The sequence below is a fragment of the Lolium perenne genome, chromosome 6 (genome assembly GCF_019359855.2).
Source record: "Lolium perenne isolate Kyuss_39 chromosome 6, Kyuss_2.0, whole genome shotgun sequence".
Classification (NCBI taxonomy): domain Eukaryota; kingdom Viridiplantae; phylum Streptophyta; class Magnoliopsida; order Poales; family Poaceae; genus Lolium; species Lolium perenne.
The window spans coordinates 133,431,489-133,455,364 of record NC_067249.2 but is presented as its reverse complement, the minus strand read 5'-3'; the positions used below and the strand labels follow the sequence as shown (position 1 = coordinate 133,455,364).

Below are 23,876 nucleotides of genomic sequence, written 5' to 3'. Positions count from 1 at the left end.
TGTCCATGCTAACTAAGGTCTCCTACAGTCAGGATAGCTCTGATACCAGCTCTGTGGGGACCCCGGACTAACTGTCCGAAATTCCCTGTTATGTATACAGTTCACGATCCCATGATCAGTGCGCCGTGAACACATAACCGAACTGATATCAAATTACACCATCCATTACAAAGCGGAAGAAGAAAATTACAACATGGCCACATGACCGATACTTACATAATAGCCTCGAAGGGCCTAACTAAACATCAGAGTAGCAACATCACTTCAGCAGCGCAGTACTCAAGTCATCTGCCATAACCCTACAGGCAACTGACTGGGAAGACGTTCCTAGCTCGCATAGACGTCGCCAACTCCTTCTTCATCCATCGTGTTCCTCCAAGTCTGGCCAAGTAAATAGCCAGGGACAAAGCCGTGAGTACATTTGGAATTGTACTCGCAAACCATCAAGAAAGGTACTTTGCAAGAGTGCAAGATAACAAGTGCTAATCTACGATAACAAGAGGGAAGAGCTAATTTCACTAGTGGAAATAGCAGGGGGAAGAGAATCAGTTTCTCTTGTGGATATAGCATGTGGAAGAGACATAGTTTCTCTCATGGATATAGCATGCACAAGAGCGTCAGTTTCTCTTGTGGACATAGCATGCCACCATCTCAATTGATGGGGACGCTTAGGAAGTTCTATGACATATCTATACTTTTATTGGAGATGAGGTAGCATAAGTCCATCTCAGTTGATGGAAATGCTAGAGGATTCCTATGACATACCTATATCTTTATTGAAGAAGATACTTCAAAAGATACTTATGACATCTCTATATCTTTGTTAAAGAAGAGTTCCTCTTCAAGAAACATTTAGGAAAGAGTTCCCCACTTAGCCTTCATTTTTCCACGACCATCTCCATATGGTCAACACACCCCCTTTTTCCGTACCCTTCCGGTACACATAAACACAACACTTCCTTTGCAAATCATTTGTTCAAAAACAAAACACAAGCCCCGGTTAAGTATGGCCATATCAACTTGTCCATGACCGCGGACGCGGCTATTCGAATAGATTTGACTCTGCAGAGTTTGCGCACTTTCCCCACAAGAACTGATAAATCCGTCGGGATCATCCCCGGATCGTCATACAAAAGTATGCGAGACTCGGATAACCAGTCATAATCTTTCGCCCGTCTCCATTGGCACAAGTCCTTCCCTGCGGGCTTACCCCTTCCCGGCACCCCGGCAGCATACCTCCTTTTGAGCGTATCTCCGGCGCCACGACAGAAGACCCTCAGTAATCGTCCGGCTATAGACAACTACAGTGTATTGCCTCCTTCAGAGCGCAACCCGGCGTCGGAGGTCATCGTGACCCTCCCTAGAAAGTTGTGAAGGGTGCTCATGCCAACTTCAACAAACTATGGACTAAGCCCATGCCCACTTTGGATAATGTGGTTGCGCGATTAAAAGTTGGGACGGCGAACACTTATACGCAGTGCTCCTTTTACAAAACCCTTTTCCAATTTCCCACAACACCACGGTTGCTCAATCAACCTCCATACACATCTTTCCCAAACATTTTTATGAAGATCCTTTGCCTTTATAAACCATACACTTGGGTTAACTCACCCAAGGTTTTCGTAAACATTTACAACAAGGTAAACCTTGAGGGGTTCCCAACCTATAGTTTCATGAGAAGGAACTACTATGGAACCATGGCCGAGATGAAGATCATCATGCCATGAGGGTATATGTGAGTGGCAAAAGAAAAGGATCTCACTTGCTTACGGTAAGCATGTAAGATGATAAAATAGGGTGGATCAACTTTCAGATTTGTGGTACTACTATACAACTTGGATGGTGAAGGTTCACTAACCAATCAACAATCACAAGGGTACACGGCATACTTCTCTCAAGTTCAGAATTACACCAAGATTCATGACTTTGATACCCCCTAGACACAACAAAGTGGTGGATGTGATGTAAACCTCTATCTTGGAATAGGATATGCTCATGTCGAGCACTCAAGTAGACCAATGAGGGTAGCACGGCCATGATACCATGCATCCCTCCAACATAAGAGCAAAGGTGGAATAGCACCACTAGGGAGTACCCCACTTGCAACCATATTTAGACAACATATATAGTGAGAACAACTCACATAGAAACAAGATACTTTGGGACATCAACAAATGACATCCACTTGACATCAATCAGAGATCAAAGATGGCTTGCCTTGGCTTATTTGTCCCTGTACTTCTTCAACTCCATCAATGTAAGAATCCCAACAATACAAATAAAATCCTTGTCCGATCCACTTCTTCATCTTCTCCGGAATCGTTCGCAATCTATCGCCGGAAAATATAAAAGGAACACAATCAATCACATTGCATCAATCATAACGAGCATGCAACAATCAGCAAACCATAGCTAACCACTCTTCTAAGGCTAACTTACAAAAGACTTAAAGATAATACAAAGCAACTAGAAGAAAACCCATTTTATTTACCTAGTAAAGGTATGAGAGTATCACAACTTAGCAATTGCCTCTCTCGGTATCACCATGGCACAAGCTAAGTACCCCCTGGTAGATAACATCATAAAGAGGACAAGAGCATTAGTTTGACATTACAAACATCCACAACATAATTTCAAACATTTTTGGAAAAGTAGAAACCAGTTTTCCTAATTAAATTTGCTCACTTAACACTATACAATAATAGGAAGCAAGCAAGATACCACACCATTTGAAAACTCAAGCTAAACAAAAGAGCTAATGTTAAGTTGCAGGGGTTTTGTTTTGAAATCATAAAACAAAGGTTGCCCATCTCTACTAAAAAGAGTTGGTCAAGGGTTTTAAATAAACCGAAAAGTTTTGCTTCAACAATGCATGTCACACATAAACATTACTAACAGCAACAAATACGTATGAACAGAGACTAATAATTTTTTTCCTAGATAGCCAGTACTAATACATGACTAACCCAATTGGAATCACCCAAAAATATTAAACCTACAATTTTAGGAATTTCCTTGAATCTGACTGTACAGAAAACAAGATCTGTAAGCCATAAATCGTAGAAAAATCCTAAAAATATGAGGCCACTGGCATTTGAAAGGTAATTAAACAGAGAAGCATACACAATTGGATTTGTGTTCAAATTGTTTCTGAAACTCTCACAAATGGATTGACAAGTTTACTGCATGTTTTCACCATTTTCTTTAACTATGGAGTTGCAGAACAGATAAAGGTTTGAAACTTGTTTGAGATGATTAAGAAAACATTCAGTAATCCTACAGAAGTGGAATCACTCAATTAGGTTCAAAAATAGATTTTTGATGAATTAAAAGCTAACAGCCATGTCTGCAGAACACACAGAATAAGTTTAATTCACCACAAATCGTACACAACTCATAAAAATATTAGGTCAGCTGCATCTGAAAGGTATTGAATAGGTGGTTCTTACCCAACTGGTTTCATTCAAAAATTCTTTTGCAAGCTCCAGGTTTAATTCGACAAATTCAGATCTGACCAGATCTTGATCTGTGAACCATTTCAATTTCAGGAGGTCATTCGAAGTGAAACCAACGCCAAAATGAAGGTACTGGAGAGGGCTTTCACCCACAGTTGAGTTTGCTCAAGAAGGTTTTGTAAAACGGGATAAATCTAACAAACAGTGATTCTGCATGTTTACAGAACATTATTTACCATGAAAAATCCGTAACGAATTTTAGGACGAGACCAACGCCAAGTTGTAGATCTTTTCAATACCTATCTGTGGAACTTTGAATCACTCAATTTGGATCTGCACAGGAGATTTGGCGGATTTTACAAGTTCGTACCAGAATCTGAAACAGCAAGATTACAGAAATTACAGCAAGGTTTTGGACGAACTTTGGTCAAGAGCTTCAGATCTGAGGATAGCTCAACCTTCTCCATGCTTGGACCAACATGCACCTGCATCAAGATCCAATCTAGTGAGAGGAGAAAGGAGAAAGAGAGTTGGATTCATCAAAGATTAGGGGAGAAGAGAGTGAGAGGGATGCTCTCATGGTGAGGAGGAGCTTGAGGGAGGAGGGGAGCTTCATCTAGGTGGATTTCCATGGCCATGGGCGGCCATGGAGCTTGGGAGGAGCAGCAGCTCGTGGGGAGGTGGAGGAGAAGAGTGTGAGGGAGTGGAGAGAAGAAAAATGAGGGCCAAAGGTGGAGGTGGTGGCCGGCCAAGGGGCTTTTATAGAGGGAGAGGGGTGGCTGCCTCCTTTTTTGATTGGCCAAGGGAGGTGGCTGCCCATTTATTGATTGGGTTAGGTGGGAGGCAATGCTTGTGGAGGAAGAAAGTAAGAAGGACAATGGCTGGCCGAAATTCTTGCCATGGCCGGCTCCTTCATGTGCCACTCAAAAATGAACAAAGAGAGAGATGCACAACATCCATGTGAATAGATCAAGGCATGATGTTGAGGAGGTAATGTCAATGAGTGATTTTGATGATGATAAGATTAGGAGTAAATACATAAAGATAGAAAGGAGTATGAGGGTGGCATGTGCCATGTGCCATGAGAATAATCTCCACCACTTTGGTTGAGACCAACTTATGATGAAGCTAATTCCCAGGGTAAAGTGGATGAATAAAAGTTTTCATTAGAATCTTAAAATTGAAAAGATTGAGATTGACCACATGCAACAATGCATGAGCATGCCAAGGTAGATGGGATGGTGATGGTGGCTTAGTCAATGATAGAGCAAGATTAAGAGAGATGGTGAGTGGAGTATTCATATACTCACAAGGATGAATATATTGACACAATTCATGAGGTCAAGGTGATGATGGAAAAGAATAGAGGATTGAGATGGATATGATGAAATATAAGTTGCTATTCAAATAAGAGGTCAATTGGGAGTGATTTGAAAGTATCAAATGATCATCCATTTGATCAAAAATTGGAGGATGGAGGGGATACAATGTGGTGGATCAGAGATGTGCATAAGATGTGCAAGAGTTGCCATTTGAAAAAGAGTTTAATTGAAGGGTATGGGACACACCTCAATTGTCTAGAGACAATTGGGAATGAACTCAAGTGAAATGGAATTTTGAAGATGTTGAGAGAAAACTAGTTGGAACATAGGAGTTCAAAATATTCTACTTACTTTCTCAAGTAAAGTAGAGTTTTTCTCAATTTTAAAGTAAACAAGAAATGGTATAGGTACCATAAACAAGCCTTTTGTTAAAAACAAAACAAAATAGAGAGTAATGTTTTAGAAATCAGTACTTGGTAGAAATGGGATGAAAAACAAAACCCATTTTAGTTCCTTGTTTTCTTTGAAGAATTATTTTGAAAAGATTTAATAAAACTAGAAGTAGTTTTGTGATAAAACTAGAGAAGGAAAATCAATAGGACCTTTGAGAGAGAAAACTTATTTTAGGGAGAAGTGTTCTCAAGGGTAGATGGTGGATGCAAAATGTACCCATCATTCCCACTCTTGGTTTTGTGAAGATTTAACTTGAATAAAAACAAGAGGTGAAAATAAAGAAAGTGATCTAGTGCAGAAACACTGGATAAGGTATGAGATCAAGTTGAATATAGGAGTTGCAAGGATAGATTGAGACATGCAGGACGTGGAGGTTGAAGAGGGTGTTGCATAGATGGGATCCATGCACTGAGATCACCAATAACAGTGGTGGGTGCTTAGAGGTCAATTGCCAAAGTCTGGAACTAATAAGCCTACCAAAACAGATTGTTGACTTGGCTTCAGAATCAACCATGATGAGTGGGTATAAGAGAGGGAGGTAGCTAGGGGTAGATGATCCCAATTTTTTAATTCAAGGATGCTTTGAGCTAGAGTAACACAAAGGGGAATATCAAGATGGCATACCCATGTTGCCATCAGGAGAAGTGTTTAATGTAGTAAAAAGGAAAACAGTTTTTCCTAAACCACACATGTGTTTTATTGGGTGAGTTGTTTGTCTGACCACTAGAGGTGTTGTTCTTCGAGATGGTTCACGACAAAACTCAACAAGCAAATCAAGATGATTAATCTACCAACAAATCAAAGCAATTCATCATAACAAACAGATCAAGGCAATTCATCTTAATTAGTCTATAGAAAAAGTTTTTGTTCCCCCTAATTTTTGCAATATGGACAACTAATCAAGGTTGCAAAAGTTGGGGTGTTACAATATGGCTAATACTTAGGCAGTTCATAATGAGATGCATAGAAATAAGATCATCTAACAGCTATGTCAATCATGGAGAGGTACCAACAATTATTAATAAGCATCATGAATCATGTATATAAGCAGGATTGCAATGTTCATAAGAGAGTATGATAAAGTGGTATCTCGCTTGCCCATATTTGATTAGCAAAACATAAATGCTCAGGCACCTCTGAAGTTCATAGAAAGACTAGAAGTAGTGATTGTCAAAGATAAAAGCATCAAAGTTATACCACAATCAATCATATTTTGAGACAAGCATATTATACTAAGAATGACAGTTGTGCTCTCAAGATAGTGCTCAAAGAAAGAATGGAGACACAACACAAAAGTAAAAGATTGACCCTTCGCAGAGGGAAGCAGGGATTAACATGCGCTAGAGCTTTTCATTTTTAAAACAGGAGTAAAATTATTTTGAGAGGTGTTTGTTGTTGTCAACGAATGGTAATGGGTACACCAACTACCTCGCCAACCGAACTTCCAAGAGCGGCTCCCATGAATTATTTTTATGTTTATGTGGCACTCCTTCCAACCTTTCTTTCACAAACCATGGCTAACCGAATCCTCGGGTGCCTGCCAACAATCTCATACCATGAAGGAGTGCCTTTTTATTTTAGTTTTATTATGATGACACTCTCCCCAACATTTGCTTACACAAGCCATGGCTAACCGAATCCTTCGGGTGCCGTCCAACAATCACATACCACAGAGGAGTGTCTATTTAGGTTAATTAATTTGGGACTGGGAATCCCATTGCCAGCTCTTTTTGCAAAATTATTGGATAAGCGGATGTGCCACTAGTACATAATGAAAGTCCGTCCAGAGTAAATGACAAGGTCGAAAGTTAAACACCACATACTTCCTCATGAGCTATGAAACATTAACACAAATTGAGAAGCATTTTGAAGGTTTTAAAGGTAGCGCATGAGAATTTACTTGGAATGGTTTGAAATGCCATGCATAGGTATTTATGATGGACACTCTGGAACAACTTGGTTTTAAGGTGTTTGGAAGCACGAGCAGCATTCCCGCTCAGTACAAGTGAAGGCTAGCAATAGATTGGGGAGCGACAAATCAAGAGAGCAGTAACTGTCATAATCATGCTTGCGGCAAAATAAATTAACGGAGGCATAAAAGTGATACAAGAACTCTGAAGCAATATAAATCATCGAGGCTTAATTGACTTTTGTTCAGTCATATGCATGCGTGAGCATGTGCCAAGTCGATATAAATGAATTATTCAGAGGAGGATACCACAATACCATACCTACTTATGAATAAAACAATGCAAGCAAACATCCATGACATGCTACTCATATTAATAAATTGGAGCTAAACATGAGAGATCATGAACTACTAGACTTTCTCAAATGACATATACCTCACATGAACCAACTAAGCATGCTCACATGGATGAGTATATGTACAAAAATGAAAACAAATAGAGTTCATACCAGCCTCTCACCACAATCCAATTGTCGTAGATCGTCATTATTGCCTTTCACTTGTGTAGCTTGGATAATATGAAATGAAAACCACGCTCCAGCCACGAAGACCATTGAACTCAAGGTGAACTTTACAAACCAAAGAAGAACAGCAAATATTTTTGGTGTTTTCGAATTGGAAGGAAGAACAAAAGGAAACAAGCAAACAAAGCAAAATCTTTTTGGGTTTTCTTGTAGCAAACCAACGATAGCAAATAAAGCGAAACAAATGCAAGAAACCAAAATAAACAAATGATGAAGAGAAACAACAGAAATATTTTTGGTCTTTTTGTGTTTTGGGAAAGAAACAAAGAAAAAACAAGAAATAGCAAACTAGAAGACTCACATAAACACAAAGCAGCAGAAATTCATCAAACTTGACAGCAGTACAGTACTCGATTTTTAAGAAATTCTTCCACTGCTCAGATTGAAAAGTGTTCAACTAATGAAAGTTAGATAACGACCTGGGGAACATGCACAAAAATTGGCTTCGCAAAATACTGTTCTGGCTATTTTTGGGAATTTTTTCGGTAACAGTCCAGAATCTGTTTTCAGGCAGCACTTCCCCAAATATCATCTCCCTCTCATTAGAAAACCACTCAAACAAACTAAACAAGTATATACAAGTATCCAGCAATCATAATATGCAAAGAATGAGTGATGCCGGTATACCTCCCCCCAAGCTTAGGCTTTTGGCCAAAGTGGAGTTCAACCCCAGCGAGGGTCGTTGTTCCTCGCCGGTGGATAATGCATGGCGTAGTCATAGTAAGGTTCCTGTGCAGAAGAAAAGCGTGGAGGCTCCACATGCCCAAAATGTTGGTGCGAGGAACTTGCTGCATCGGATGATGAGTCGAGGTGTTCCTCGACCTCCTCTGTGTTGCCTCTTGCATGATGGCCTCCTCCCTCTATGTGTGCATTCAGTGCACCTTCTGTGACTGACCAATCCTCCCTGGAATCAAGGTTAAATAGAACAGGCGCAGGCAATCTTACTAGTTTTTCAGTTTTCTTAGTTGTTCTCCAAGACTTCTTGTAAAATGTTATCTTGTAAGACAGGTTACCCAAATTAGATGAATCAGAAACAAATTCGTGTCTGATCATAGAGACTACGTCAAGTTTTTATATGGAAAGTTGAATATCAAGATGATGAGGTTCTACACCATGCAAAGCTAGTAAACGAGAGGCGATGAGACCCCCACAAATTCCTCCTTTCTCACGGTTAGTAGCAAGTCTACAAGCTATCAATGCCCCCAAATTATAAGTCTTACTCCCTTGCAGTGCAGCAGCTAGAAAAGCTAAATCCTGGATAGATAGTTTACCACCATTCCTTCTAGCAAGAACGCATTTAGTAATGAAATAAGCAAAGTAGCGGATAGCTGGGAGTTGAATGCTAGTGATTTTACCACCATCGTCTGAGAAACTCCTCCCATGACAAATCATTTCAAAGAGGCTTAAGAGCTCTCGCGGCGATCCCCTTATCTTCTTGCATGACCCCCATTGCGGTACTCTAATTGCTGTACAAAAATCATTGAATGGCAAGTTGACAGTTTTATTATAAATCTTATACTGAACCATGGGGTTAGATCGCGACCAATTGAACTTAAAATCCTGCACAACATACATAGTCAATTTTGCATATTGGCATGGTTCTCCATCAACAAAATCATTCAACCCTGCACGAGAAATTAGATTCTGAACATCTTCCAGTATTCCTGCGCTTCTCATGAAATCTGTGCACGGGTAGTAAGAGGGGTATACTCCCTCTTCGCGGTTCACTCTCATGACTTGTTGCACCTCCAATTCTTGTTGGTTTAGTTGATATTTATTCCACTCCATTTTCTGAAATTTTTCAACAAACAATATAAAATTTGATTTGGTGACATATAATCAAGGGGAACTACTACAGGAACTTGCTAGAGTACTAATCATGCATCAAAACTAGTTTATACAACTTAGAACAAGCATGCAAGCTCACTAAACATGTTACCTACAGCAGCAAAATATTCAAGATATACTCAACCAAACAAAATTCTACTTGGATAATCGGAGGAGTCACATACCGGAGAGCAAATGTGCCAAATTTCAGACAGAAATCTGGGCTGAGCAAAGAGATCGGAAAATCCTGAGCTCTTGAGAAAAAACGCGAGTGAGAGAAAGTTGGTGTCGATTTTTTCGGGAGAGAGAAGAGTATGGGAGGAAGAGATGCTGAAGTGGGGTAAAGGGGGGCCCACACGCCAGGGTGGCGCGCCCCCCTTGCTGGCCGCGCCAGCCTGTGGGGTTCCACCCTGGGGTGCCCCACAGGTCATCTCCAGGTGCTCCCAGGTGCATTTTCGAAAATAGGACCAACGGTATAATTTTTGTGAATTTTTGAAAACTTTGAAAAATGCACATTTCTGGGCATTAAGTTTATTATTACTGGCCAGGAATTTTTTTGAAATCTCTAATTAACTAAGAAACTTTGCAAATCAAAAGTGGTACAGCAAGTAAGACAAGTGGAAGAAGAAAGAGATGTTGTTTACCTCCTCTATGCATATAAAAAGTATTTGCTAACAAGGTTGATCAAGTCTTGCCACCAAATAAATTTTACATAGCATATGAAGAAATAAACCTCAAATCAATCATGTTACCTTGAATTGTATTGATATGGATCCAATCATAAGATTTTGATATCCTTCTTTAGGCTCATATATAGGACAATCAATAGTTCCAATTTTGATAGTTCTCACATTAGAAATAGTATTGACTCCACATACTTTATCAATCCTCTTGGGGAAATAGACGGTATGCTCCTTATCATCAACATTGAAAGTAATCTTTCCTTTATTGCAATCAATAACAGCCCCTGTGGTGTTAAGAAAAGGTCTCCCAAGAATAATAGACATATTATCATCTTCAGGCATTTCCAACACAACAAAATCAGTTAATATCAAGCAGTTATTAGTAACTTGAACAAGAACATCCTCACATATACCAACAGGAATAGCAGTAGATTTATCAGCCATTTGCAAAGATATATCAGTAGGTATCAATTTATCTAAATAAAGTCTCTTATAAAGAGAAAAAGGCATAACACTAACACCGGCTCCCAAGTCACATAGAGCAGTTTTAACATAATTATTCTTAATAGAACAAGGAATAGTAGGTATACCTGGGTCGCCCAACTTCTTTGGCACTTTGCCATTGAAAGAGTAATTAGCAAGCATAGTGGAAATTTCCTCATTGGGGATTTCCTTTTGTTAGTAACAATATCTTTCATATACTTTGAATAAGGAGGCAATTTAATAGCATCAGTCAAAGGGATTTGCAAGAATAAAGGTTTCATCCAATCACAAAATTTATTATAATGTTCTTCTTCCTTTGATTTTAGTTTCTTAGCAGGAAAAGGCATTTGCTTTTGTACCCAAGGTTCTCTTTCATTACCATGTTTCTTAGCAATAAAATCTTCTTTAGTATACTTTTTATTTTTAGCATGCTTTTCAGGTTCATCTTCAACTTCTTCTTTATCAGAAGCATCATTCTTATCATTATCATTATTATTATTATCATGTTCATTACCACTTTCAGTTTCAGCATCGGAAATAGAAATACTATTAGGATCATTAACAGGTTCAGAGGATTCTACAACATTTTTATGTTTCTTCTTCTTTTTCTTCTTAGAAGGAGCGCTAGGTTCAATGCGTTGAGAATCTTGTTCAATTCTTTTGGGATGCCCTTTAGGATATAGAGGATCCTGGGTAGAGACACCACCTCTAGTTGTTACTTCATAAGCATGCTTCTCTTTAGAATTATTATTTAGCAAGTCATTTTGCACTTTAGTGAGTTGATCAATTTGAGTTTGAATCATTTGAAAATGTTTAACAAGCATCTTAACATCATTGGAGGTTCTCTCCACAATATCATGCAAATTGCTAATAGCTTGAGAATTTTCCATTAGATGATTCTCTACTCTCATATTAAAATTTTCTTGCTTAACAATATAATTATCAAACTCATCTAAGCATTGAGCAGGAGGTTTCGAATACGGAATATCTTCCCTAGTAAAGCGTTGAAGGGAGTTTACCTCAATCATGGATTAAGGGGGAATTATCTCACATATATCTTCTATGGGAGGTAGATTCTTCACATCTTCAGATTTAATACCTTTCTCCTTGAGAGACTTCTTAGCTTCCCTCATATCTTCATCATTCAATTCAATTAAACCCCTCTTCTTCAATATTGGCGTTGGAGTTGGTTCAGGTGTATTCCAATCATCATGATTCCGGCTTATTCTAGCCAATAATTCTTTAGCTTCGTCTGGAGTTCTTTTCCTGAAAACACAACTAGCACAACTATCCAAATATGCTCTAGATTCAATGGTTAGTCCACTATAAAATATATCAAGTAGATCATTCTTCTCTAAATCATGTCCAGGTCGAGCTCTGATAAGAGAACAAAATCTTGCCCATGCCTCAGGCAATTTCTCTTCATCTCCCTGGTCAAACCTATAAATTTTCTGTAAAGCAATATGTTGAGCACTAGCAGGAAAGTACTTTCGAAAGAAAACATCACGCAAATCAGTTGGACTTTTAATAGAACCAGGAGGCAAATTATTATACCAAGTTTTAGCATCATCCTTTAATGAGAAAGGAAAAAATTTAGCGACAAAGTAAGTACGCATCTTGACATCATCAGAAAACAAGCTACTCATAGAAGAAAGTTCAATCATGTGCTCTACAGCACTTTCTTTTTCAGTTCCACAAAAGGGTGCTTTCTCTACAATAGCTATATGAGATAGATCAAGAGAAAAATCATAATCTTTATCCTTAATGCATATAGGAGATGTGGCAAATTTAGGATCAGGAGATAGCTTATGTCTAACAGTATATTGTGTGAGAAACTTTTTAATTTTACTTGCATCAGCAGTAGCATTGCATCTATTAATAAAATCATCATTAAGCTCCACATAATCTTCATCAGGATCATCACTAGAATAATCAAGTTCAGGTGAATTAACAGGTGTAGTAGCATTTTCATTAGGAGTTTCAGCATTTTCAATTTGTCTAGACCTAGCAATTGTAGCATCTAGAAAGGATCCCAACGAACCACTATCATCAAGCAAAGCAGAAACATTATCAATATTATGAGAGTTTTCAGATTCAGCAGAAGTACCAGCAAATGAAGCTTGCGGCGGTGAAACAAGTTGACTTATCACAGATGGTGAATCAAGAGTAGCAGAGGTACCCAGAGTTGTACCTTTTCTTGTAGTGGATGGTAATATGGCGACTTTAGAATCGCGAGGTTTACCCATGATGGAGAATTTGCAGCGAACAATATCAATCCAAGTGAACTTCCAAATAAAGCTATGCTCCCCGGCAACGGTGCCAGAAAACAGTCTTGATGACGCACAAGTATAGGGGATCGCAGCAGTCTTCGCGGGAAGTAAATTCCAATTTATTGATTCGACACAAGGGGAGACAAAGAATACTTGAAAGCCTTAACAGCGGAGTTGTCAATTCAGCTGCACCTGGAAACAGACTTGCTCGCAAGAGTTTATTAGTAGCAACAGTTTTATAGCGATGGCTTGAGTAGTGAAATAACAGCAGAGTAACAAAGACAGCAGTAGTGATTATAGTAAACAGCAGGATTAAAATACTGTAGGCACGGGGACGGATAACGGGCGTTGCATGGATGAGAGAAACTCATGTAACAATCATAGCAGGGCATTTGCAGATAATAATAAAGCGGTGTCCAAGTACAAAGCAATCAATAGGCATGTGTTCCAATTATAGTCGTACGTGCTCGCAATGAGAAACTTGCACAACATCTTTTGTCCTACCAGCCGGTGGCAGCCGGGCCTCAAGGGAATCTACTGGATATTAAGGTACTCCTTTTAATAGAGTACCGAAGCAAAGCATTAACACTCCGTGAACACATGTGATCCTCACATCACTACCATCCCCTCCGGTTGTCCCGATTCTTGTCACTTCGGGGCCATTGGTTCCGGACAGCGACATGTGTATACAACTTGCAGGTAAGACCATAAACAATGAATATCATGATGAAATAATAACATGTTCAGATCTGAGATCATGGCACTCGGGCCCTAGTGACAAGCATTAAGCATAGCAAGTTGCAACAATATCATCAAAGTACCAATTACGGACACTAGGCACTATGCCCTAACAATCTTATGCTATTATATGACCAATCTCATCCAATCCCTACCATCCCCTTCGGCCTACAGTGGGGGAATTACTCACACATGGATGGGGGAAACATTGCTGGTTGATGGAGAGGCGTCGGTGGTGATGATGGCGATGATCTCCTCCAATTCCCCGTCCCGGCGGAGTGCCAGAACGGAGACTTCTGGCTCCCGAGACGGAGTTTCGCGATGTGGCGGCGTTCTGGAGGCTTTCTGGCGACTTCGACTTCTCCCCGTGCGTTTTTAGGTCGAAGGCAATAAATAGTCCGAAGGAGGGCGTCGGGGGCCGACCGAGGCCGCCACACCATAGGGCCGCGCGGGCCCCTCCTGGGCCGCGCCGGCCTATGGTGTGGGGCCCTCGGGCCCCCACCTAGCTTTCCCTTCTGGCTCCGCCAATATTCTAGGAAAATAGGACCTTCTGCATAAATTCCGAGGATTTTCCTGAAAGTTGGATTTCTGCGCAAAAACGAGACACCAGAACAGTTCTGCTGAAAACAGCGTTAGTCCGTGTTAGTTGCATCCAAAATACACAAATTAGAGGCAAAACAATAGCAAAAGTGTTCGGGAAAGTAGATACGTTTTGGACGTATCAGGGTCAAGCCAAGATTGAAGCCAAACCCAATCAACGATCGATACAAGAAGAACATGGGAATAGCCTTTGTTGGAGCCAAGTACTTGTCCGATGAAGAAGAGGAAGATGAGGAGAAGGAGGCCGGAGTGGCCGGTTTGGCTTTCTCTAAGCCCGGGTCACTCTTCACATATGACTACTCCAAGGATTACTCCACGGAGAATGATGTTGGTTCTTCCTTCATGGCAAGAACAACTCAAGATGTTGACTCCGATGACTCTCCCTTCTCTACAATCGTTGGCTCTTGTCTTATGGCAAGAGAAACCAAGGTAATGGAATCCCCACCTTCTTTATCTACTATTCTTGATGATGAAACTGAAAATCAAGAAGAATTAATTGTGCTTAAGGAACTTTACAATGTTAGATGCACCCTTCGTGGTGAAGCTCTTGTCAAGTTTGATTTCTTGATGGACTCCCTCAAAGAAAAGGATGAGTCCATTGAGGAATTAGAATATCATTTGAATGAAAAAGAACGGAGATTCAATCTCCTAAGACAAGAGCTAAAAACTGAAAGGTGCATATCTCAAGGCCTTAAGCAACAAATTGAAACTTATGAACTTGATAAAGTTAAGGACCTAGAAACTATTGATAGGGCTCAATCATTGACTCAAGAGCTCAATGCCTCAAAGGAGGAGCTTGAAGTTGCTCATGCTTCTCTCACTAGGGATCTTGACCACCTTGAAAGAGCTAACAAGCTTGTTAAGGATGAGCTCAAGAAACTTGGAGAGAACCATGACCTACTCCAAGAAACCTACAAAAAGGTTGTTGGATCAATGAAGGATCCCATTGTTGTTGAAAAGCTTGCTAGTTCCTCCACTTCTTTTACTAGTGAGCATGCTAAGCTTGTTGAGGAACATGTTCGTTTACAAGAGGAACTCTCTTTGCATGTTGAGACCAATGCATATCTTGAATCCTTGGTGACTAAATATGGTCTCGACTATCATTCTAATGCATCTTCTTGTGAGCAAGCATCTATTCTTGAGGAAAATGTTAGGTTAACAAAGGAACTTGCAAAGTTCACCACCGCCAAGAACAAGATGGGATTGGATGACCTCTTGAGTAAGCAAAGGTCAAACAATCAAAAGTTTTGACTTGGATATACTCCCAAGTCCTACAAGAAGAACAACTACAAGAAGGAGAAGCCCGCTCAAGATAAGAACAAGAAGGTCACTAATGATGGCAAAGCTTCAAAGGGCAAAGCCACTAGTGGTGACCGCACGGGGCCAAACAATCACTATGCTTTATTTGTTGATTATTATGGTGATGTTTATGCTAGCTATGTCGGCCCTCGTAATGGCTATGCTTATAGAGAGTACTCAATTTGGGTACCAAAAGATATTTTTGCCATTGCAAAGGAACCCATTAATCGATGGGTTCCTAAATCCTCTACTTGATTTTGTAGGGGTACTCCTCCGGTGGTCCAAAATGGGTGTTTGATAGTGGATGCACCAATCATATGACCGGAGGAAGAGGTGTGCTTGATCAATTCATTGAAGATATCAACAAGAAGTCAACCATCACCTTTGGTGACAACTCAAAGGGAAAGGTACTTGGGTATGGCAAGGTGGCAATCTCTAAGGACTTGTGCCTTGAGACGGTCATGCTTGTTGAATCCCTTGGCTATAACTTACTTTCTATATATCATCTTGCCGATGCCGGTTACAATTCATATTTCACTAAATATTATGTGCAAGTCTTTAGGAGTGACAATCTCAAATTGGTCCTTGTTGGATATGTGGAGAACAACCTTTACGTGGTTGACCTCTCGAAAGAGAGCTCCTCTCCCTCCACATGTCTAATGGTGGCCAAGCATGACGAAGGTTGGTTGTGGCATCGTCGCCTTGGTCATTGATACGCGTACAGCACGCGTCCGTTGGGAACCCCAAGTGGAAGGTGTGATGTGTACAACAGTAAGTTTCCATCAGTAAGAAACCAAGGTTTATCGAACCAGTAGGAGCCAAGAAGCACGTTGAAGGTTGATGGTGGCGGAGTGTAGTGCGGCGCAACACCAGGGATTCCGGCGCCAACGTGGAACCTGCACAACACAACCAAAGTACTTTGCCCCAACGTAACCGTGAGGTTGTCAATCTCACCGGCTTGCTGTAACAAAGGATTAGATGTATAGTGTGGATGATGATGTTTGCAAAGAACAGTAAGAACGAGTATTGCAGTAGATTGTATTCGATGTAAAGAATGGACCGGGGTCCACAGTTCACTAGTGGTGTCTCTCCAATAAGAAATAGCATGTTGGGTGAACAAATTACAGTTGGGCAATTGACAAATAAAGAGGGCATGACAATGCACATACATATTATGATGAGTAGTGTGAAATTCAATTGGGCATTACGACAAAGTACATAGACCGCTATCCAGCATGCATCTATGCCTAAAAAGTCCACCTTCAGGTTAGCATCCACACCCCTTCCAGTATTAAGTTGCAAACAACAGACAATTGCATTAAGTATGGTGCGTAATGTAATCAACACAAATATCCTTAGACATAGCATTGATGTTTTATCCCTAGTGGCAACAGCACATCCACAACCTTAGGGGTTGCTGTCACTCCCCCAGATTTAATGGAGACATGAACCCACTATCGAGCATAAATACTCCCTCTTGGAGTTACAAGTATCAACTTGGCCAGAGCCTCTATTAGCAACGGAGAGCATGCAAGATCATAAACAACACATAGATAGATTGATAATCAACATAACATAGTATTCCATATTCATCGGATCCCAACAAATGCAACATGTAGCATTACAAATAGATAATCTTGATCATGTTAGGCAGCTCACAAGATCGAACAATGATAGCACATGAGGAGAAGACAACCATCTAGCTACTACTATGGACCCATAGTCCAGGGGTGAACTACTCACACATCACTCCGGAGGCGATCATGGTGATGAAGAGTCCTCCGGGAGATGATTCCCCTCTCCGGCAGGGTGCCGGAGGCGATCTCCTGAATCCCCCGAGATGGGATTGGCGGCAGCGGCGTCTCTGGAAGGTTTTCCGTATCGTGGCTCTCGGTACTAGGGTTTTCTCGACGAAGGCTTTAAGTAGGCGGAAGGGTAGGTCAGGGGGCGACGCGAGGGGACCACACAACAGGGCGGCGCGGCCCCACCCTTGGCCGCGCGGCCCTGGTGTGGCGGCGCCTCGTCGCCCCACTTCGTTTCCCTTTCGGTCTTCTGGAAGCTTCGTGGAAAAATAAGACCCTGGGCGTTGATTTCGTCCAATTCTGAGAATATTTCCTTTGTAGGATTTCTGAAACCAAAAACAGCAGAAAACAACAACTGGCTCTTCGGCATCTCGTCAATAGGTTAGTGCCGGAAAATGCATAAATATGACATAAAGTGTGTATAAAACATGTGAGTATCATCATAAAAGTAGCATGGAACATAAGAAATTATAGATACGTTTGAGACGTATCAAGCATCCCCAAGCTTAGTTCCTACTCGTCCTCGAGTAGGTAAACGATAACAAAGATAATTTCTGAAGTGACATGCTATCATAATCTTGATCAATACTATTGTAAAGCACATGAGATGAATGCAGCGATTCGAAGCAATGGTAAAGATAATGAGTAAACAACTGAATCATATAGCAAATACTTTTCATGAATAGTACTTTCGAGACAAGCATCAATAAGACTTGCATCAGAGTTAACTCATAAAGCAATAGATTCATAGTAGAAAGCTTTGAAGCAACACAAAGGAAGATATAAGTTTCAGCGGTTGCTTTCAACTTCAACATGTATATCTCATGGATAATTGTCAACATAAAGCAATATAACAAGTGCAATAGGTAAACATGTAAGAATCAATGCACAGTTTACACAAGTGTTTGCTTCTAGATAGAAAGAAGTAGGTAAACTGACTCAACATAAAAGTAGAAGAATGGCCCTTCGCAGAGGGAAGCATGGATTACTATATTTGTGCTAGAGCTTTTATTTTGAAAACAAGAAACAATTTTGTCAACGGTAGTAATAAAGCATATGTGTTATGTATAAGATATCCTATAAGTTGCAAGCCTCATGCATAGATTACCAATAGTGCTCGCACCTTGTCCTAATTAGCTTGGATTTACATGGATTATCATTGCATAGCATATGTTTTAACCAAGTGTCACAAAGGGGTACCCCTATGCCGCCTGTACAAAGGTCTAAGGAGAAAGCTCGCATTGGATTTCTCGCTTTTGATTATTCTCAACTTAGACATCCATATCGGGACAACATAGACAACAGATAATGGACTCCTCTTTAATGCATAAGCATTCAACAACAAATAATATTCTCATAAGAGATTGAGGATTGATTGTCCAAACTGAAACTTCCACCATGGATCATGGCTTTAGTTAGCGGCCCAATGTTCTTCTCTAACAATATGCATACTCAAACCATTTGATCATGATAAATCACCCTTACTTCAGACAAGACGAACATGCATAGCAACTCACATGATATTCAACAAAGGTGAAATAGTTGATGGCGTCCCCAGAAACATGGTTACCGCTCAACAAGCAACTTATTAAGAAATAAGATACATAAGTACATATTCAATACCACAATAGTTTTTAAGCTATTTTCCCATGAGCTATTGATGACCCACAAGTATATGGGGTGTATCGTAGTATTTTCGATAAGTAAGAGTGTCGAACCCAACGAGGAGCAGAAGGTGTTGACAAGCAGTTTCGATGTAGGATTCACTGTAAATGCTCACAGACAAGTATTCAGGGGGTTTTGATGTAGCAGATGAATAAAGTACGAGTAAGTACAGTGCGAGAGAAATAATTGCAGCGAGTGGCCCAATCCTTTTTAGCACAAAGGACAAGCCGGTTTGTTTACTTATAATGACCAAACGTTCTTGAGGACACACGGGAATTTAGTCTAGTGCTTTCGCTTCATATAGCTGATTAATCTTCATTGTTTTGATAAGTGTTGTGTGGGTGAACCTATGCTAATGCACCTCCCTTCCTAGGACTAATACATACTTGTGATTATACCCCTTGCAAGCATCCGCAACTACAAGAAAGTAATTAAGATACACAACCTTAAACTCTGAGATCCTGCTATCCCTCCTGCATCGATATACCAACGGGGGTTCAGGTTTCTATCACTCCGGCAACCCCGCAATTAGCAAACGAGTACAAGATGTATTCCCCTAGGCCCATAAAGGTGAAGTATCATGTAGTCGACGTTCACATGACACCACTAGAAGAATAACACCACAACTTAAATATCATAACATTGAATATTACTCAACCATAATTCACTACTAACATTTAGACTTCACCCATGTCCTCAAGAACTAAACGAACTACTCACGAGACATCATATGGAACATGATCAGAGGTGATATGATGATGAATAACAATCTGAACATAAACCTTGGTTCAATGGTTTCACTCAATAGCATCAATAACAAGTAGAAATCAATACCGGGAGAGTTTCCCCTATCAAACAATCAAGATCCAACCCTAATTGTTACAACGGTGACGAGGTGCAGCGGTGGAGACGGCGGTGATGATGATGGAGACGATGGTGATGATGATGGAGATGATGTCCAGCTCGATGTCGGTGACGATGGCGTCGATTTCCCCCTCCGGGAGGGAATTTCCCCGGCAGATTTCAGCCTGCCGGAGAGTTCTTTTCTCTCTGGTGTTTTCCGCCCCGCAGAGGCGGCTGTGACTCTTCGCGATTATCCTCTGGAGCTTAGGTTTTCGGGACGAAGAAGTACGCGAAGGAGAGGAGGCCAGAGGGGGCTGTGGGCCCCCTCCTCACATGGCGGCGCGGCCAGGGCAGGGCTCGCGCCGGCCTATGAGGGGGGCCCATGGCGGCCCTCCTCGGCTCCTCCTTTTGGCTCTCTTCGTCTTCTAGAAAATAGGATTTTTCATATAATTTCCGTCAATTGTTGATCTTCCGAAATATTGCATTCTGACGGCGCTTTTTCCAGCAGAATCCTGGCTCCAGTGCGCGATCCTCCAATAATCATGAAACATGCAAAATAGATGAAATAACATAAGTATCACCTCTAAATATGAAATATATCAATGAATAACAGTAAATTGTGATATAAAATAGTGATGCAAAATGGACGTATCAACTCCCCCCAAGCTTAGACTTCGCTTGTCCCCAAGCGAAACTGAACTCGGTAAACATGACCACATGTTTATGGAGTGAAGAGTCGATAAATAAAATACGGACAAGAAGCATCATATCAATTCACACAAGACATTCTAGTAAACAACTTCCTCATATAATTCAACTTGGAACAAGTAGAAGGTAATCACAAATAAAGGTGCATAAGAAATCATAATTGGTGATGGCAAACTTCGTTCTTGGTCAGAGAACAATTAACAGATTATGTTAAAGCTTATATGGCACAACTTGCATACTCAATCATAATAATCTCCTCATAATCATTGATAACCTTCAAAGCTATATTCATTCAGATAAAACTTGTACTAAACAAGGAAGAGTAAAAGACATGATGAAGTAAATCACAATATAAATAGTTTGATCACAACAACTCAAATGCTTGCTTAAGATGGAGGGAAATAGGTTTACTGACTCAACATAAAGTAAAAGACAGGCCCTTCGCAGAGGGAAGCAGGGATTAAATCATGTGCTAGAGCTTTTTCAGTTTTGAAATCATATAAAGAGAATAAAAGTAACATTTTGAGAGGTGTTTGTTGTTGTCAACGAATGGTAGCGGGTACTCTAACCCCCTTGCCAGACAAACTCTCGAAGAGCGGCTCCCATAAAGTTTTATTCTTGGTTGACACTCCTTCCAACCTTTGCTTTCACAAACCATGGCTAACCGAATCCTCGGGTGCCTTCCAATCATTCTCATACCATGAAGGAGTGTCTTTTTATTTTAGTTTTATTTAGATGAAACTCCTCCCCACCTTTGCTTTCTCAAGCCATGGCTAACCGAATCTTCGGGTGCCTTCCAACAATCACATACCATGGAGGAGTGTCTATTTGTAAGATTATGAAAGTTAATTAATCGGGACTGGGAACCCCATTGCCAGCTCTTTTTGCAAAATTATTGGATAAGCGAATGAAGCCACTAGTCCATTGGTGAAAGTTGCCCAACAAGATTGAAAGGTAAACACCACATACTTCCTCATGAGCTATAAAACATTGACACAAATAAGGGATGATAAATTTTGAATTGTTTAAAGGTAGCACACGAAGTATTTACTTGGAATGGCGGGAAATACCATGTAGTAGGTAGTTATGGTGGACACAAATGGCATAGGTTTGGGTTAAAGTTTGGATGCACGAGAAGCATTCCCTCTCAGTACAGGTTTTTGGCTAGCAAGGTTGATTAACAAGCATAAGAGTTGAGGGAAACAAACAAATATACATGTGATAGAAACAATCGTGCATCTTCCTTGTAAGCACAAACAATTTTAACTTCAGAATAATAAGCTAAGAGCTAACAAGAAAGAAAGACAATGAAACAACTACATGTATTTCTCTTTTCTACTTAAACCTCAAAGTGCTGTTGCTATTGACCAATGCTAAGTTTGCCAAAACCAAATAGATTTACTCAATGCTCCCAAAGTGATACCAATACTAATAACAAGATCAATCATATAATAGAGATTGCAAACTAAAATAAGATGTGCAATATGTAGATGATAAGACTTCTCATTAATATTCCATAACGATAACTCACACCAAGGGATACATAGACAACCAACTAAAGGAGAGATACTTCCATACTGCAACCTGATGACCCACAAGTATAGGGGATCGCAACAGTCTTCGAGGGAAGTAAAACCCAAATTTATTGATTCGACACAAGGGGAGGTAAAGAATACTTATAAGCCTTAACAAATGAGTTGTCAATTCAGCTGCACCTGGAAATGCACTAGTAACAGGGGTGATGTGAAAGCAGCAGTAATATGAGAGCAATAGTAACAGTAACACAACAGCAGTAACAGTAACACAGAGGCAATGGCACCAGAAAATAGTTGATACTACTTCCAATGACATATAGAACGAGTATATGATGATGAGAGATGGACCGGGGTTCCCAGCGATCTACACTAGTCGTAACTCTCCAATAACAAGTGACAAGTGTTGGGTGAACAAATTACAGTTGGGCAATTGATAGGATTGAAATAGCATTAAGATAGAACATCAAGATTATTAATCATGTAGGCATGTTTTCCATATATAATCATACGTGCTCGCAATGAGAAACTTGTACAACATCTTTTGTCCTACCAGCCGGTGGCAGCCGGGCCTCAAGGGAATCTACTGGCTATTAAGGTACTCCTTTTAATAGAGCACCGGAGCAAAGTATTAACACTTGGTGAAAACATGTGATCCTCATACCTACGCCTTCCCCTCCAGTTGTCCCAATTTCTGTCACTTTGGGGCCTTTGGTTCCGGACATAGACATGTGCATACAACTTGTAGATACAATCTAAGCAATAATTATAGAGCTTAAATCTAAGATCATGCCACTCGGGCCCTAGTGACAAGCATTAAGCATAACAAGATTGCAGCAACAATAACTTCACAAACTTTATAGATAGACTAATCATAATGTATCATCCATCGGATCCCAACAAACACAACACCGATTACATCAGATGGATCTCAATCATGTAAGGCAGCTCATGAGATCATTGTATTGAAGTACATGGGAGAGAGTACCAACTAGCTACTACTAGAACCCGTAGTCCATGGGAGAACTACTCACGGAGCATGATGGAGGCGGTGGCGTCGATGGAGATGGCTTCCGGGGGCACTTCCCCGTCCCGGCAGGGTGCCGGAACAGAGACTTCTGTCCCCCGAATTGGAGTTTCGCGATGGCGGCGGCGCCCCTGGAGTCTTTCTGGAGTTTCGTCGATTCGTATCACGTTTTTAGGTCGAAAGGGCTTATATAGGCAAGAGGCGGAGTCGGAGGGGCTGCGGGGCAGCCACACAGTAGGCCGGCGCGCCCCCTTGGGCCGCGCCGCCCACACGTGTGGGGCCCCCAGGGCTCCCCTCTGGTCCCCCTTTGACTTTCTGGAAGGTTCCGGGAAAAATAAGATGTTGGGTCTTTGTTTCGTCGAATTCCGAGAATATTGCCCGAACAGCCTTTCTGGAACCAAAAACAACAGAAAACAGGAACTGGCACTGTGGCATCTTGTTAATAGGTTAGTTCCGGAAAACGCATAAAAACATTATAAAGTGCGAGCAAAACATGTAAGTATTGTCATAAAACAAGCATGGAACATTAGAAATTATGGATACGTTGGAGACGTATCAGCATCCCCAACCTTAGTTCCTACTCGTCCTCGAGTAGGTAAACGATAAAAAGAATAATTTTTGTAGTGACATGCTACTTACATAACCTTGATCATAGTATTATAAAGCATATGAGATG

The 23,876-nt window shown here is 40.7% G+C and overlaps 1 long non-coding RNA gene across 1 annotated transcript; it reads right to left on the bottom strand.

The window, feature by feature from the left end:
- Positions 1–2,124: 2,124 nt before the first annotated feature.
- Positions 2,125–2,579, bottom strand: LOC127330373 (uncharacterized). Its single transcript, XR_007869254.2, has 2 exons — positions 2,492–2,579; positions 2,125–2,330 (listed from the first exon to the last, which is right to left on the bottom strand). It is a non-coding gene; the product is annotated as an uncharacterized lncRNA (long non-coding RNA).
- Between the last annotated feature and the right edge of the window lie 21,297 nt (positions 2,580–23,876).